The 16177-nt window shown below is 33.7% G+C and overlaps 1 long non-coding RNA gene across 1 annotated transcript; it reads right to left on the bottom strand.

Moving 5' to 3' along the window:
- Window positions 1-6838: 6838 nt before the first annotated feature.
- Window positions 6839-7581, bottom strand: LOC136414035 (uncharacterized). The gene is made up of 3 exons (XR_010752508.1): window positions 7451-7581; window positions 7270-7394; window positions 6839-7214 (listed from the first exon to the last, which is right to left on the bottom strand). It is a non-coding gene; the product is annotated as an uncharacterized lncRNA (long non-coding RNA).
- Window positions 7582-16177: the final 8596 nt, after the last annotated feature.

The following is a 16177-nucleotide window of genomic DNA, read 5'->3' as shown; positions in this document are numbered from 1 at the left end:
ACAACTTTGTAAGGTAATTTTCATGAAAATCATTAAACTATCCAATAAGCTATTAACTTTGCCATAAACTTATCAAAATATATTTTTCGGTACAGAACTATTGCCTTTATTATATCTCATTTTTTACATCTCGCTTTTTGTCATGTATCACTAGTGGGCTTCTCTTATATCTCTTCATGCCAATCTTTCTCAGATTAAATAATTAATCCTCTCTCCATTTCGATTCGCAGTTATACGAAGTTGTCCTAATGAACTTGTTAAGATTTTATCATCAAAAACCGTTTTTCAACTAAATTGATCAAGCGATTTTTTACTATAAAACGGGTTTAGGCCCGATTTTCAAACTTCTGATAAATTTGCTACCAAAATAATTTCCGTTGAAGTGACGAAATTAAGGCACAGAATCGGACAATTTATACATTTCTATCGAAATTATCTTGCTGGTAAAGTTACCAAGAGGTTGAAATAACGGGCCTTAGAAGTAAATTCGCATAAATATCATTGGTGCAATAACCTCTTAGGCATTTTATTTGAAGCACATAGATGCAACATTGTTACGTCATTTGCTTGCGGGAGCTGTAATTAAATTGTATTGGCAAAAATAGAGCAAACTGCTGTTAACGGGAGACCCGGCTGGGACATGTCGCGTGCTCCTTCTCCGATGCACCTGGCGCAGCTCTCATCAGGGATGCTGCTGTGGCAGCGGGTGCGTTACCCAGCAACCCCAGATCAATAAAACAATCAAATGACTACGCCCTCGAATTCAACACTTTTGTTCGAGAATCGAAATACACTGCACGACTTAATTTGAAAAGAGTGATATAAAACTCTCGGTTTGAACATAGGAAATGCAACATGACTGTTCTACTTATTACACAGGCCCGTACATATACAGGGTGTCCTAGAAACAATGGTGCACAAGAGTATTGAGTGCTAAAGGATGAGAAGAGAGAGTGAGCAGAACTTGCATTGTGGTTGACACGAGGCGTGTGTGACAAATGGCTTCAAAAACCGAAAAAAAAAGAATTCTAGTGAGTTTACGTCATGCCAATCTGGTCTGACCAGGGATGTCGTGTATCAAGACGAACTTTTTAAGATCTCTCATGCTAAAAACAGCCAGATCAGTTGTTGCCCGATTTAGAACAGTCCATAATTTCAGGCGTAATCACGAACCTTACACACCAATGCGCCTGTGCTTCCTCCAAGGTAACTGAAGTCACGGCCAAAGCAGGCTAGTGCTGTGTTGTCATCATACAAAAAAATTCATGAAATTATTGAACTATCTGGAGAAAGGTCGTTGATAAAAATATTAAAGTGGAAAGGTGCGAGCAAGCTACCCTGTAGAATGCCGACGCCGGCATCCTATGAGTTAGAAGGAAAAATTGGCCTATGATGACTTTTGAGTTCTACATGATGTGAAAAGTTTTCGCCCAATGAAATGTATTACCCTTAGTGCCATAAGCAATCAATTTATCTGACAAGAATCTATGATGAAGTAAGTCAAAGACTCTTTAAAAAAAAATGAACATACAAATTTTTCGTTAAGTTAGCCTCCAAATTTTTTTCATTCACACCTCCGTTACATAAGTAAGCAAAAACATAGTACTTCTTTGTATTGCACAATAGTTCAACCTTTTAAGCAGCGGGCTATTAGCTCGCAGTTCTTTCGGATCATTAATAATCGATTTTGTATACATTAAACAAACGTGTTAATTGTCAGCCGCCAGAAAAATCATTATGAACTGTTTACCAATTAAAAAAGATTCCAAATAAATTTCGATTTATTATTGCATATTGAAGGGAACTTTCAAAGTCTCATGAACCGTAAACGTAGGGCGTTGATTAATCCACTTGTTAGTCACCATCAAACGTCTCACTAACAACAAATAGATGAATTTATCCATGACATGCCTCTAATATTTCAACGCTTACTTGAGGCTTTTTGTTAATGATCACCCTTTATATAAACTACGGTTAAGTTTTAGAGCGACGCCTTCATTAACGGGGGCTGCAGGTCTTAGAGGAGTTACAGAACTTTACTTGTTGTTAAGTGCCTTTTCCTTACTTAAAAAAGAGGATGCAAACGTGAGAAAGGAGATATAGTAGATTATATTATGAACATTTCATGAATAAAAGGAATTTTCTGAATCCAGTTCGGTTTCCTTCATCACGAGCTCATGTCCAAAGTTCCCAAAATAACAAAAAAGAAAATAGTTAAAATCCCAACGCGTCCCATCATACGCCATTCCCAGTCAAAACTCAAATCTGATTTGCATCAAATTCCTCAATTTTCAGCACCCCAACAGTTAGCAGGACACATGTAGTGACGTCACAGGCCCGGACCGTTGCCATGGAAACCATCTAGGGATGCAGTAATCCATCTTGTTCCTTCCTATTTGCGTTCTCTCTTTCCCGTAATTTATTTGCAACGGCGTTCTTTGTTTGACACAACAAAAGTTACAAGATTCTATTTCTCTTTATTCTCCCCGGCATGTCTCATTATTTATCGTTTCGATGATGGTCAGAGGTTATATTCTATTATAAATGGTTCTAAATATTAGATTATGGTATAATAATTCATTGTTCGCCTTAAAAGTAGGTGTGGTCAATTTTATTCTGTGAGGTGTTTCAAGTGAGGATCGAGTGTACAGTAATTGCCGCTTTTGTGGGTAATTACCGAAAGATAATTTGAAACAATTAGCTTCGAAAAGTCCACAAAGTTAATCTCTTCAACGGTGTTTACGATCTAGGCTTAAGCCTGCGAAAACGGGATGGTCCTCTTTTCTTTTGTTTCCGGGATATAGGGTCGCACTTTGCCTGTTTTCAAGATCCTTAAAGGCCCCCTTTTGCATGTTCTAGTCACTTGATATAAATTGAGTTAAATCAATCTATAATCTAACTTGACCAATTTGTTGTATACTTTTGTTCACGTTTTTCTGGGCACTGTATAATCCATGTCTATCGATTTAAGTGACAAATATCATTCCAAAAACTTCCCCAAAGTGAAAACTTATCGATTCTAGAAAGGATGCATATCAGTCTAATGCATTGAAAAGTGATACTTCAAAAATTGAAATTTCCCTAAATTAAGATTTCTCATTAAAAAAACTATTAATTTCAAACAAAAAATGGTTTCCAATAATTAATGCGATAGACATTTTTGTTTATGATCTAAAATGGTTACAAAAACTTTAGGTCAAATGATCTTTTATTTGATTGAAATAGAAAATTTGTCAATTTGAAATTTTCGAAAATCATTTCCTCGTTTGGGATAGACGCGATTTTATAAGGTAGTAGCTCTGAAGGTTAGTGCGATAGATAATACTGTAGCGAAATTGTCGGCCTGAACTAAAAGTTTAAAAAATATTTCTTAATTTTTCTGTAAAAACGGATACTGGGCGGATCCCGTTCGAAAAGAGCCGTCTCAGCTAAAATATTTATTTGAAACCATTATGGATTTAACTTAATTCCAGCTGGAAAATGCCTCTGAGTCGTTGCTATAGCAACGTGGTATTCTCCTTTTGGTTTTTTCGATTTAGTATTTTCACTGCGTCTGCGAAAAGACTACGTTACCTGGGACTGTTGCGGTAGAAAATTGTGCATTGAGGCTTATTGGCCCCTTTTTCGGATCAAGAACTTTTGTCAAATAACATTAAAAATATATTAAAACTGTTTCTAAGCAACAAACACTTTTCTCATTTTTTGCCATTTTTCAAATTTTAAGCGCTGAAAACTCAAACAATTGCATTCACCCAAGGAAACCTGTCCGGAATCATTTTGATTGCTATTTTCGCTATTTTCATGTATATAGGTTTAATGCACGAATCAATAAATTAGACCAAAAACGACAATCCTGTTTTTTTTTTAAATGGAGAACGCAAATGCTTACTTTTTATCACTTCAAAATTTCGAAATGGGGGGGTACTACTTTTTTTCCCTTTGCAAATTTTGAGCTTCGATATTTCGGGAACTCGTTAATATGACAGGCATGTGAACCCCAAATAGAGTGCCAAAGTTCAGTGTAGAATCCATATCATCCCTAGATTAGACAAAATAAAGCAATATGTCAATAATATGGAAATTTTCCTGAAAATTAATGTTGAGAATCTGATAAACGCATCTTTATTAGTTTCTGAGATGCAGGGTCACATGACTTATAGGATCAATATACGATCAATATCCTTCAAAACGCAAAATGTATTGCAGTTTTGTGTTTTAGTGAAGGAGTTCTCAAATTACAATTAGGAAATAACTAGGTTGTCAGATTAGCTTAAATAAATTAAATAAACAATGACTCAAAGCAATAAAATAAGATCCCATAATCCTAGTAACTCTTGCAATTACATCATTCTTGGTTTGAGCTTAAAACTGGGCTATCCAAGGATCTCTTATGCAAGAATAACGCGAGCCAAGAACTATAAAAATTACTGAAATTGTAACACATGGAGGGTCAATATTTTTACTTGTTCTCCTTCTGCATTACGATAGTCTCCCGTGGTCACCGACGTCCAATCAGCTTACTATATTTTTACTTAAGAGATTATAAAAGATTAAGTGATCACTATTCCCTATGTTGGTTTGTTATTCATGTTATTTTCCTATATTTGTTATTTCCATTTGTTTGCTATAGAATGTTTTTCAGGAAATCGGAACCGGTTCTAATAGTTTTTCTTTCTATATGAGTTTGATTCGATAACTGAAAGGGGGTAGTGTGTTGGTGGGTGGTGTTTTTGATGATACTTTTTTGAAGTATACAACCTTGAAGTCGTGGGGATAAAGTATAGCACGTGTTTACTAAAAAGGATTCTGTTATTTAAGAAAAAGTGAAATATAGATGGTCTAGGGACCATATATTCTTATATTTTTTATTTACTTTTATTACGCATGAATCATACTCGACGTTTTATACACGCTGGAGCGTGCATCAAAGCATCAAATGTTCTTTATGTTGCATGTACCTTTATTAGAGGTACAACATTATAAATATTTCAATTCCAATATATCTAAACACTTTAAGAAATTCATAATATTTCTTGACACCTGAAAGGGTCAATTAGTTGTAATATTTCCGCACTTGTAATGAAAGATATTGTATAAGATTCGCGTATTAAAGCCTTTGCACCTTACAAAATATTCTTTTCTGATATGTCGCACATATTTTAAGGGCCCTCTCTTCTGTTTATATATATTACTAATAATAACTTTAGGATTCTTACATGCTGACAAAACGATAGATAGTATTTCAAGTGATAAACTCTTTATATAAACCTATTTTATCAAGACGGAAAATATTATTTTTGTGGTTACCTCCAATAAACCGGAAAAGTTTATTAGTGAAAAGCTACTGTAAGCTACTGTTAAGATATAACTCCAACAGCAGCTTTTCTTGCTTTCTATTTGAACTGAATTATTAGGAGTACTTTCCACTATATATCTCAATTTTATCTCCATAATTTGGAACAAATTTTGATAAATAGCTTTTTAAAAAAACCTAGAGAGGGGTAACAGAGATGTTTGACATTCAAAATGTTTAAAATTTATATAAACTTTCAAAAAATGGTTGTATGTTGGATGAATTTGAGCCCAATTTATATTAGATTAAAGATTATGGCCCCCCCGTGTATAGCACGGTTTTTGGGTGCATTCATAGAGATGCAGTGCTTTACTATAGTGGTTGCGTTTTGCTGTAGCGCTGACTTAAAGCAGTATAACGTATTGCACTGGAAAGCTGTATAATACACTTAATAATCTAAAAGGTTAATTCGGATTTCTATATTTTTACAACCGGAGTCTGGAAGTATCCGAATTGCAAAATGTAAACACGTAAAATTATTATAGCAGTCCTCAATTAATTTTTCTTAATAGTAAGAGTAAAATAAAAACTGAAGAAATTCTATCGCTTTCTAAAGTTTTAAATTACATAAACTCCTTAGTTTTCTTTTATTCAAGTGGAATGTATTTTACTAGTAATACTAACTATTCTGAAATTACTGACATATGGAAGTAAGGCGATTTTGTTGCAAGATTTTCAAAACACAGTAATTAATAGTCATAATTTTTCATGCCTACAAGACAAATCAGATACATGTAAGCAGTACTATAGGCGTAAACTTTTTAGCACTGCAGCATGGGTATATTTTTGAGAGTTAAATCGCCTGTATGATGTATATTTGTTAATTCGCAGTTTAATCTGAAGATCGGTTATATCAATCGTTCCAACTGTTTTTGAAATACGATCATTGTTCCGAGACTTTTGAAAGATGCTATATAGGATTTAATTCCAAGGCATCGCCCAACAGAAAATGGTTCAAACCGGCGGGGGGGGGGGGGGGGGGGCAATTAAATTAGGACAAAAAGGGACTTATTGTGAAGCGTTATTTTACAGTATGCTTTATTTTAACAGTATAACTCTGTACAGGTTACTCTGTGTTGGTATTGGCAGCTATACAAACTTGACGCTGCACATTCACTGTAATTAACAGGAAAAATTCCTAGTAAACCCGGTAATTCTTAAATGTGGGTTAGCTGCGCTTTTTTTATTATAATCAGCAAACTCTCGGCTTATCTCCCTCGTTTAAGCTCTTCTAATTTCCCGCCTGCCCCGCCTGCGCGCGCAATCTCATAAAATCGATTGGAGCGTATCAGTAAGGGCAAATAATGCAATCCCGCCCCAGCCCGAAATCAAACCATTTTTTTATCGGCATTAAATTGCCGTCTGTTTTTTTTAAAGTGGGTATTATAGTTGTTTGATGTGACCTTGAAGATTTCCGGAAATTCAAAAGAGGAATATTGTAAAACGCAGAGGAAAATTTTAATTAGCTTATGCTGCATAATAATTGCTCAGAGAGCGCTATAAGCGGTGGATAATTACAAATTTTCAAATATTGGAAAAAAGTGAAAAAATGAGTAAAAATTGAGCACAGAAACAAAATTTGCGCGGCCAATGGCAGCGGTGCGTCGCCCGACGAGTGGTTGCTCGGGGGGATGAGGGGTGACTCTTCGCGCATGGGGTGGAGTAGGTAGCGACGGACGTCCCGACGGCAGAGCGTGAGTAGACAGACTGGCGTCTACAAGTCTGCCAGTGTAAGTGTGCTACATAGGGCTGTTTGGTAAGTCATTACTGCAATTTGGTTGGTGATTGTGGCCTTCAACGCCCTGTGTGTTTATTACCGGATTTATTGCACGTCAATTTAATTTCCGGCTTAAGTCCAAGGCTGCAGATAATTGGATCAATTTAACGCCACACACTACATTTGAAACAGCCCTTACATATCAAGAAAATAGCCTGCGGAATTGCCTCATCCGAATTTTGGACTTTAATACATTCCAAAAAAGTGAATCAGTGCCTTGCCGAACAACTGTGATTACGTGCCCACCTGGAGTAGTGGTAAGTCCTATGATAAGTTATGATAATGTGAGGGAAGGTGTTGTGTTTGTATCCAACACTAACCTCACTTTGATATACTGTGAACTCACTTCGGGCTTCATTCAATTCGAACGGGAATCCATATCCAAAGGCATTAACAATAAGCAGAGAAACTTTTGTTATAGTTAAATAATACCAGCTTTTGAGAAATTGACTGTTCATTTACAGCCTTCATTATTTGTGTAACATAAGGATGTAGGAGCTCAGAAGGTCGAAATATGATTTCCGATTTATTACAAAATTAATATTTTTAATTAATGAAATAACCACGATGACACAACTGAAATTGAACACCAGCTGTATGTCTCGCTTATCTCGTATTACCCCGTTCCTGATATCGACCGATAAAGCTGAGATATTTTTAATACAATTGCAAGGGTCGCTGTTTCAATAAGTTATACATTCATAAAAAAAGTCTACTGTAAAAGTGAAAAATTAAGGTAGGAGGTGTGCTAAAAGTTGTAATTTTAAGCATTAGTGCGATAACTGGGGTTAGCCAATACTGGGACCTGGGATTCGACTGCAGGAAGGACATCAAAATTACATATGCAAGGTGATTCATTAACCATGGGAAATCCGTTAGCTCGACATACTACACGTCACCAGCAACATGGTGACCATTGTCGCAAATATGCCTCATCCGAAAGTTTATAGTTTAGTAAATACATTAAGTGTTAAAAGTTTAAATTTTAATAAATTTTTTCAATATTATTCTGCAAATATCCAGATTAGAAACTTAAAAATTGTGAAGTCATGTTTTTAATCGTCGAATAAGATCCGCGTTGTCCAAGCTTAATGTTTGTTATAGCAGAAATAAAACAAAAATGCATAATTAATGAAAAAAATGAATGTTCTTTAAGGTTCTTATTAAAATGTTATATTAGACAGGTAGAGTAAAAAAATATTAGCTATAAATATCGATGAATTTAGTCATAAGTAGTGTTTTCTGAAGTCAACGCAAAAATTGCAACACGTATCTGATCGGTTGCCTAAAAAAAACTTAACTTCACAAATTTTCAGGTTTTAACTTTGATACTTTCATAAATATGACACAAAAATTAATTCAAATTTTAAGTTCCAATACCCTGTATTTCATAAACTATGAACTTTCAGATAAGGCAAGTTTGAGTCAATGGTCATTATTTGACGCGTAGTATCTTTAGCTTTTGGATTTCTCATTTTTAAGGATTATGCCCTGTATTTGTTGCCACTATTAATATAATTGATTTAATAAGTCATTTTGATGTTATTTACAGTTAACAATCTACTCCCTATTTCAAGAATATGGTTACACGGACTGATAATCTTTATTCAAAACTAACCTGTGACTGATAAATATTATAAAAATTAGAAATATCCAATAAAAGAGTAGAAAACATATTGCACTTATATACACTTTGGTCATAATCATTCCACTAATTCATGATAATCATTTGCAGTGGCCTGCATAGAAGCGAATCAGGTAATATTAACTGCTAAAAAGAACAGTTACTATATTAGACCGATACGCGGATCCCAATTCACTATTTGTTATTGGATTACTCATTTTCACATTCATAATTCTGTCAAAGTTATCCGAAAATTCGAATGTTATATTTCTAACTTTGGCACGACAGTTTTAAAAATAACAGTAGTTTACTGTTGATTACCGATCATGATCTATCAATAGTATTGTTACGACTGGCGGGCGGCCGCTACAGGCAAAAAGCAGAGGCAAAAAAGTTTATCGTGGCGCGCTCGATGAAGTGATTTATTGCTTCCTTTTATATATGTCGAATATTTTAGTTGTTTATTTACTTTAATATGAGTATAGAAGAATTGTTGAATCTTCTAGTTGTAGAATCTTTAGCTATATAAGGAGATCGTTGTTAAGAGTGAGAGAGTCTACGGTTAGTACAACTATAAAAACAAAGCGATTATATTAAGTGACATTAAAGTGTTTGTTAGTGAAATAGTGAATGATTAGTGAACTATTAATTGGCGAATTGTAGTTGTGTTAATATGTTCAGTCAATAAATAGTGTTTGACATAAAAGAGAGTATACTGAAATCATTCGAAACCCGAAATCTTAACTATAACATATTGTGATTACTACTAAAGGCCCTACATAATTTACCCACTCTCAGCTCGTTGAAATCGCAAATCCTCATCATTGCAAACCGATAAAAATGTTCCTAGCCACAGTACTATAATGTCGCAACTAGGAATTATGGGCAGTAAAATGGTAGAGTGCGACTGTTAAGTACCTATTTATTTACTACTAGTAAAAGAAAAGAGAATTTGAACTTGAACTATTTCGAACTATGTTGTAAGATGAAAACTACGAATAAAGTTTATAAATTACCAAGTTTTTAAAATTAGATTTTCATAAGAGTTAGTAAAGTTGAACACTCTTCTTTTAAAATATGTTAAAATTGCGAATCGTACACCGAATATAACGGGCCATCATTAAAAAAATCTCACAGTTGGAGGAGAACCATAAACGTAGGGCAATGGTGAGCAATTCACTCTTCATAAATCAAAAGTTTGACATTGACAGTGGGTAATAGATGAATTTATCCAAGACCTGCCTGTGATGTTTCAACCCCCGCTTGAGAGTTTTTTAATGATCATCCTTTAGTTAGAAACGAAACCGTAAAAATAGATCCAATTTTTATGTTTATTTCCATTATAAAGAATCCTTCCCCTAATGACGATCTTAAATTATAAATAGAACCCTTCCTATTCAGAAAGCGCATGAATAAATACAAAAATAATACAAACGACTTTATCCTTCTAAAAAATGTTGATTCTACTTTGTCGTCATTGAAAATACATTTTAATAATATTAATTCAAAAATATCGCGACTCGCGGCGGCTCTTTTGACACGTGTCGTAAGCAGACTTGAGGGGTGAGATATGGAAGCGGGGGTTAAATTATTGAATAGGACAATTGGGGTGACCGGGCCTGAGGTCTGGGGCGCCCCCGACAAAAGGGATTCGTAGGATCAGTGGCGTGGTATTTTTCTAATCAACTAAACAGTAGTTTATGACGAGGAACTTTGAGTTGGTGTCCATAACACCTAATGTTCCGACTATACTACATACATGTGGTGTTACTTTTATTTCAAAAGAAACTGAAAGCGTATAAGTTGTATCAAGTTGATAAAAAATTGTCTTGACTATCTCAACAAAGAGAATTATGGAGATTTCAATTATATTGCGAAATACTGAGATAAAGTGAATTCCATAAATTTTGCTATTCTCATGCATCAAAACAGAAAAATATCTCAGACCTACTGTTTAATAACTTTCAAATAGACATACATCAATTTACAATTACGACAACATAAATTAAATCTTCATCGTACAGCACAAATTAGAAAAACCCATGTATGAAAGTCATTAGTAAATGCTGTCTTGTGTAATTATTCGTGTAATATTCGTCTTACAACATTTCACTCATTATTGACTAATAACAGTTCAAAAAAAGGTCAAAAAGATGTAAAATCGAAAATGGATTCATAGTATTAACAAAGCCAAAAGTGCAAAAATGCGTGACATTTCAATATATATAATTTTGAGAACAATGTTTAAGCAATGTTTTAGAACTATGAAGGAGTAAATATAGTAATCCACATTTAATTAAGTTCTCGAGCAAGTGAGCATATTATAAGTTTAAATATACTCATGCAGTAATCTATCCGAAAGTGTAGTGAAGCATGAATAAGAATGGATAGTTTATATTCCCGATTCGATTCAAAAAGAGAGAAATTATTATGCGAGTACAGAAAGATGAACGAAGAAATTCAAGCATGTTAGATCAAGTTAGTTGAAAGGAAATGGGCATGTGAAGGGAAAGGGAAGAAATCTGAAGCAAGTAATTGTTTAATCTTGAATATTAATAAATCACGAAATCTTCAGAAATCAGTATGAAGTTTTCATAAACTAATGTGAATATGTTGAACCAGGTTTATAAAATGAAATCTGGAAACAGTTTTCAGGCGACATCATTCACCAAACAGAAATCGCCCAAAACAGCAAATAAATTGAATCCAGGCATTATAGAGAAAAAAGAGATATTTTACGTTTTTTGCTAAAATTGCATCATTTAACCAAGTTAAAAATTATCTTATTACATTTTTTAATATTTTTTTACTTAAAATCAACCCATAATGGATAAAGGTTTTATACATTTATTTAAGACTAAGAAAGTTGTTTTCCATGATTTTTTAACGGGACACTCCTTTTTTGGAGATTCGATTCTAGCAACGAAAAGACGTTAGTTTAACAAAATAACAAAAAATAACAAAAAAATCACGGAAATATGGTCTTTTAACCTCCTTCAAATGTAATAAATTTGATCAACCCATTATCAATAGATTCCAAGCAATAACTTTCTTTCACTTAAAAAAAATAGGACCTTGTATAACACAACACCTCTTTGCATTGTCAAACAGATTCTGAAACATAAGTTAATTTTTCAATTGAATATTTCTTAATTAAATATTTTGTACTTCAAATCTGGTACGCCCCTGGTTCACCCTGCCGAGTATAACTGGAGGGGGTGAGATCTGAATTAATGAGGAATGTTGCTTATTATTACTTAGGGTAGGGAACAATACATATATGAGTATGACGGTAGGTCAATGTTCTGGCTATTTGAAATTGATGTTTCTGAGAACAATGGCGAACCAGTTTTTTCCCGTTCGATAAGAGAAGTCAGACGAGATTTTGCATTATAAAAAAAATGTTTGTTCAAATTAAAATATTTTAATATGTCAGAAGAACTTTTCAGGAGAACGTGGGTTTGAATGAAAATGCCTTTGGCTTTTTCTATAAAACAACCACACTTCTAAACTTATGATCTTTTCCTATAAATTCTCATAATAGAGATTGTCGATATCACGATAATTAACTGGATATATGCCACAGAAAATATGTTTGAGGAACCGCACCATCGTGCTTAGGAATCCTATTTAAACTAAACCTTTTCAAAACCAAAACTGCATTATATGATCATAATTTAACTGCCTATAACATATTTTCTAAAATATATATTTCTGTTGATCAACGGTTCGTGGTTCATAATTGAATCTCAACTTAAATTTTAAAATTCACCCCGCCACTGCCGCTTACCCCAACCCCATACATCCTATCTGGACCGCGAAACTAGCCACCCCAGGATCAATGTTCTCTTGAGAAAATCTGTCTAAGCTACATGAGTGTAATATTAACCCTCGTTAATTATACTACTACTTATACTATTTATTTCGCACAAATTCGTAATCAATCTGTTCAAGTTACTACTTTTTTAGGTTCAATAGAATGGTGGCCTAAAAAAACATTTAAACACTTCAAATTTTGGGTAGAGATATTGCCGATGATGTGTGTAAGGAACTCAATGGATGTGTACAATTTTCATTAAAGCCTTTTCTCCATTTCTTTTTGAAGTGTTTTTGAGGACCATATGAGCTTTATTTCACGAAACCCGCACTTACCTAAACTTTATAGTTATCAACATTACTATGTAGTAAAGGCAATCTTTAACAATAATGATGTCTCACAAATGCTTCAAGGACATATGATCTTCAATACGTCCACCACTCACTCCGTCATAGAACTGGTGCAGAACATAAAGCATCTTGAAGCCTTTTCCATGTAAAACCACAACAAAAATCGTTTTTTGTTTTTGTTTTTGAAGTTTTTGAAACATCAGAAAATCCTGGATGGCTCAAGTACCACTTCATTGGATTTTAACCAGTCTGATTTTTATTAGAGTGGTATCATTCCTTTTACTGGTACAGTAATTCTAATTGAATTCTAACTTATTGAGTCAGCGGGTTTTGTCTGTAATCTTCCTTTAGTTTGGTTTCATCTTTTTTGTTATCAAAATTTCCGTAGAAATATCGAGGTCTTCTACAATTAACCACTGACAAAACTTATAATTTAGGGTGAATGAAACAACCATAAAATAATGTCGATGTTTCAACGTAATATTTCGATCTTCTCCAAGACTGTTTACTATAAGTAATGACTACTGGAAAAAGACATAGATCGCCTAAGGTTAAGTCGATATTCTGCTGCTATGATATCATGCTGTTTTTTAATGAAATTTCACTTTGCCTGTGTATGAGCTACAATAATTATTACAATTTTATATTACACTTTAATTAAAAATTGTTTTGGTCTTTCTACGACCTTAATATTTGAACTTAAATTTTCCCTATTCGTATACGCTTGTCACTACTTTCCCCTAGTTCATATAAATTTTAAGCTCTTTTAGAACCATGCCATTAAGCCATCATCCGCATTAGGATTCTTTGTACTGCTGAATGGCGTAAACTTGCTGAATAAACTAAGTCTTATATTTGTCCCAAGAATGTTTACAAATAGTATTGATCTTTTCACCCCGGATACCACTAACACTTTCACCACATTCAAGATCTGTAGAAATTGGAAAAAATGAAATGCATTGATGCCTTAGTAAAATTCCATATACGCTCTTAGTACAATCCCATATAACGCTCCAGTTTCCCTTTTTTATTATTCAGCGGAGCTCCCATAAATAAATAATAGGGAAAAGCGTTGGAACACGTAAATTTTGAGTTTATATTTCGCATTTTTCGAACTAGTTTTCATTTTTAACAAAGTGATCCAAAAACAAGTTAACATCTTACATGTTGTTGAAGACTTATGTAAAATAACATTAAAAAGAACACAAATAAAAACAGCTACTCCGAGGACTAGTAGCTGGAATTTAAACTACTGAACTATATTATGTTCATAATGACTTGACCGACTGACCCTATACTAATCACTAGATAAAATGAGATAACCAAAAGCTTCCCTAATTTTGGCTAGCTACTACTTTAATATGCGTCATTGGCATCAGGTACTTTTTACATGATTTTCTAGTTGTACAGGGTGTGAATTTAAAGCCATAAAATATTTCACATTTTTTACCAAAAATTTGTGAAATGTGAGGGAACTTGGAACTTTTTCCTGACGTTCGGTAAATTGTTGGGCCTTTACCTCGGGACAATTTGATACTCTTTTGATACATTAAATTGTTATGGAAAAATTCCCGTTTTATGAAATTTCATTTTTTTATAGTAGTAGAGTATAACTAATCATAGTTAAGGTAGCTGTTACTTACGAATTAAAGTTAACAATATTGTGAATTTTGCTACCCGTTATTCTTTTTTATAAATTAGACGTTGCCTGGTTTCGATTTAATATTTCAACAAAGTTTATATGAAACGTGACCAAATTAACTTCTGAAAGAACAAATACACGCAATTTCAGAGCTATTCATAGTTGCCAGTCTATTAATAATATTACTGATATTGTAATATATGATACTGCAGGCTGCGAATATTGAAAGTACGCTCAGCTATACTTTCCATTTTAAGAAGCTTGCATCATACCTCTACTTCATCGTAATTTGTACAAAAATATTTAAGTACCGTTTTTTCTTAGTTTTCGCTGCAGAAATTATTTAATTGCAAAGTACTTGTCATAAATCTTTCTCATCACCGATTTCGTCTATTACATATGGCCAGGAGGTAAATATGTAAAAAGTGATAACGTCAGAATTGTTGGCTTATTGCTTTGCAATAAATACCTATGTACCTCTCGAATAAGAATAAATCAGTAAGTTACTGATAATAGGAAATAATATAACCGATAAATGAACCATTTTTTTAAAATTAAAATAGAGCGCAACCAATTTACAGAGCAATCCGGGTCAAGACACGCTAGAATTGGTTTGACCCTGAAAGTATTATTGGATTAAAAAACATTTAAATTAAAAAGTAAATCTTTTTACCACACGATAATATTTAATTGAACTTACACAAGATAATTAAGATAACACACAAGTGCTCGTAAGGAAAATATTGCCACTTACAAAATTGGCTTCACCACACTCAATTACAAACAGCGTGCATTAATCAGCCACTTTCCGCACTTGCTAGGTAAATAACTATTACCCTATACGCGCGAAAAGTAACTTTACCGTATGCTTGTAAGAAAATGGAATTACAAAATAGTTTAAAGTAGGAGCACTTTTTACTATACCTACTTTTAAAATAAGTTCAAAGTCAGCGATCCTAGTTAGTATTCCAACTACAACCTCAGTAGTTTTTAATACCAAAGCCGCAGCAAGGGGCCTATTAATATACCATTAAACTACTAAAGAGTAATTAAGCATGATTTAGCAAAAGCTAAACCGGCAAGGTGATATCGACCCCCGGCTTACAAATAGGGGGTTGACGCCACACGACTGACTTTGTGACGTCATAATTTTCACGCGATATTCATGTCCTACTCAGCTGATATCTACAATGGAACATAGACATATCTTGCTTTCTCTGAAATCAGCCAAAGAAAGATCAACCATCAAAATCAAATGCATTGATCTTGCTTTTCAAATTCATCTTAGCATATTATTTCCTGACCAATAGGCACATAAAAAATTTGCAGGGCAGAAAATCGAAAGAAATTTCAATCTACTTACCCGGAGTGCCCCAACTCTATTTAGGCGTTAAAAATATCATCGTCTTGTATGTACCAGAGAAAAGTTTTAAACAATATCTTGGTACTGATAACAAGCAGTGGACCAATCAATAAGAAAGAAATTTTTTTCCCGAACCCAAAATTCTAGTATTTTCCTTATTTTCTTTACATTCAGATATATTTAGATATGCAGTTTATCATTCGGATCAAATAAAATTATTCATAATATTTTATTATTTTAATATTCACCAT

This window comes from Euwallacea similis, chromosome 16 (genome assembly GCF_039881205.1).
Source record: "Euwallacea similis isolate ESF13 chromosome 16, ESF131.1, whole genome shotgun sequence".
Classification (NCBI taxonomy): Eukaryota; Metazoa; Arthropoda; class Insecta; order Coleoptera; family Curculionidae; genus Euwallacea; species Euwallacea similis.
This window is presented reverse-complemented; position numbering and strand designations above follow the sequence as displayed.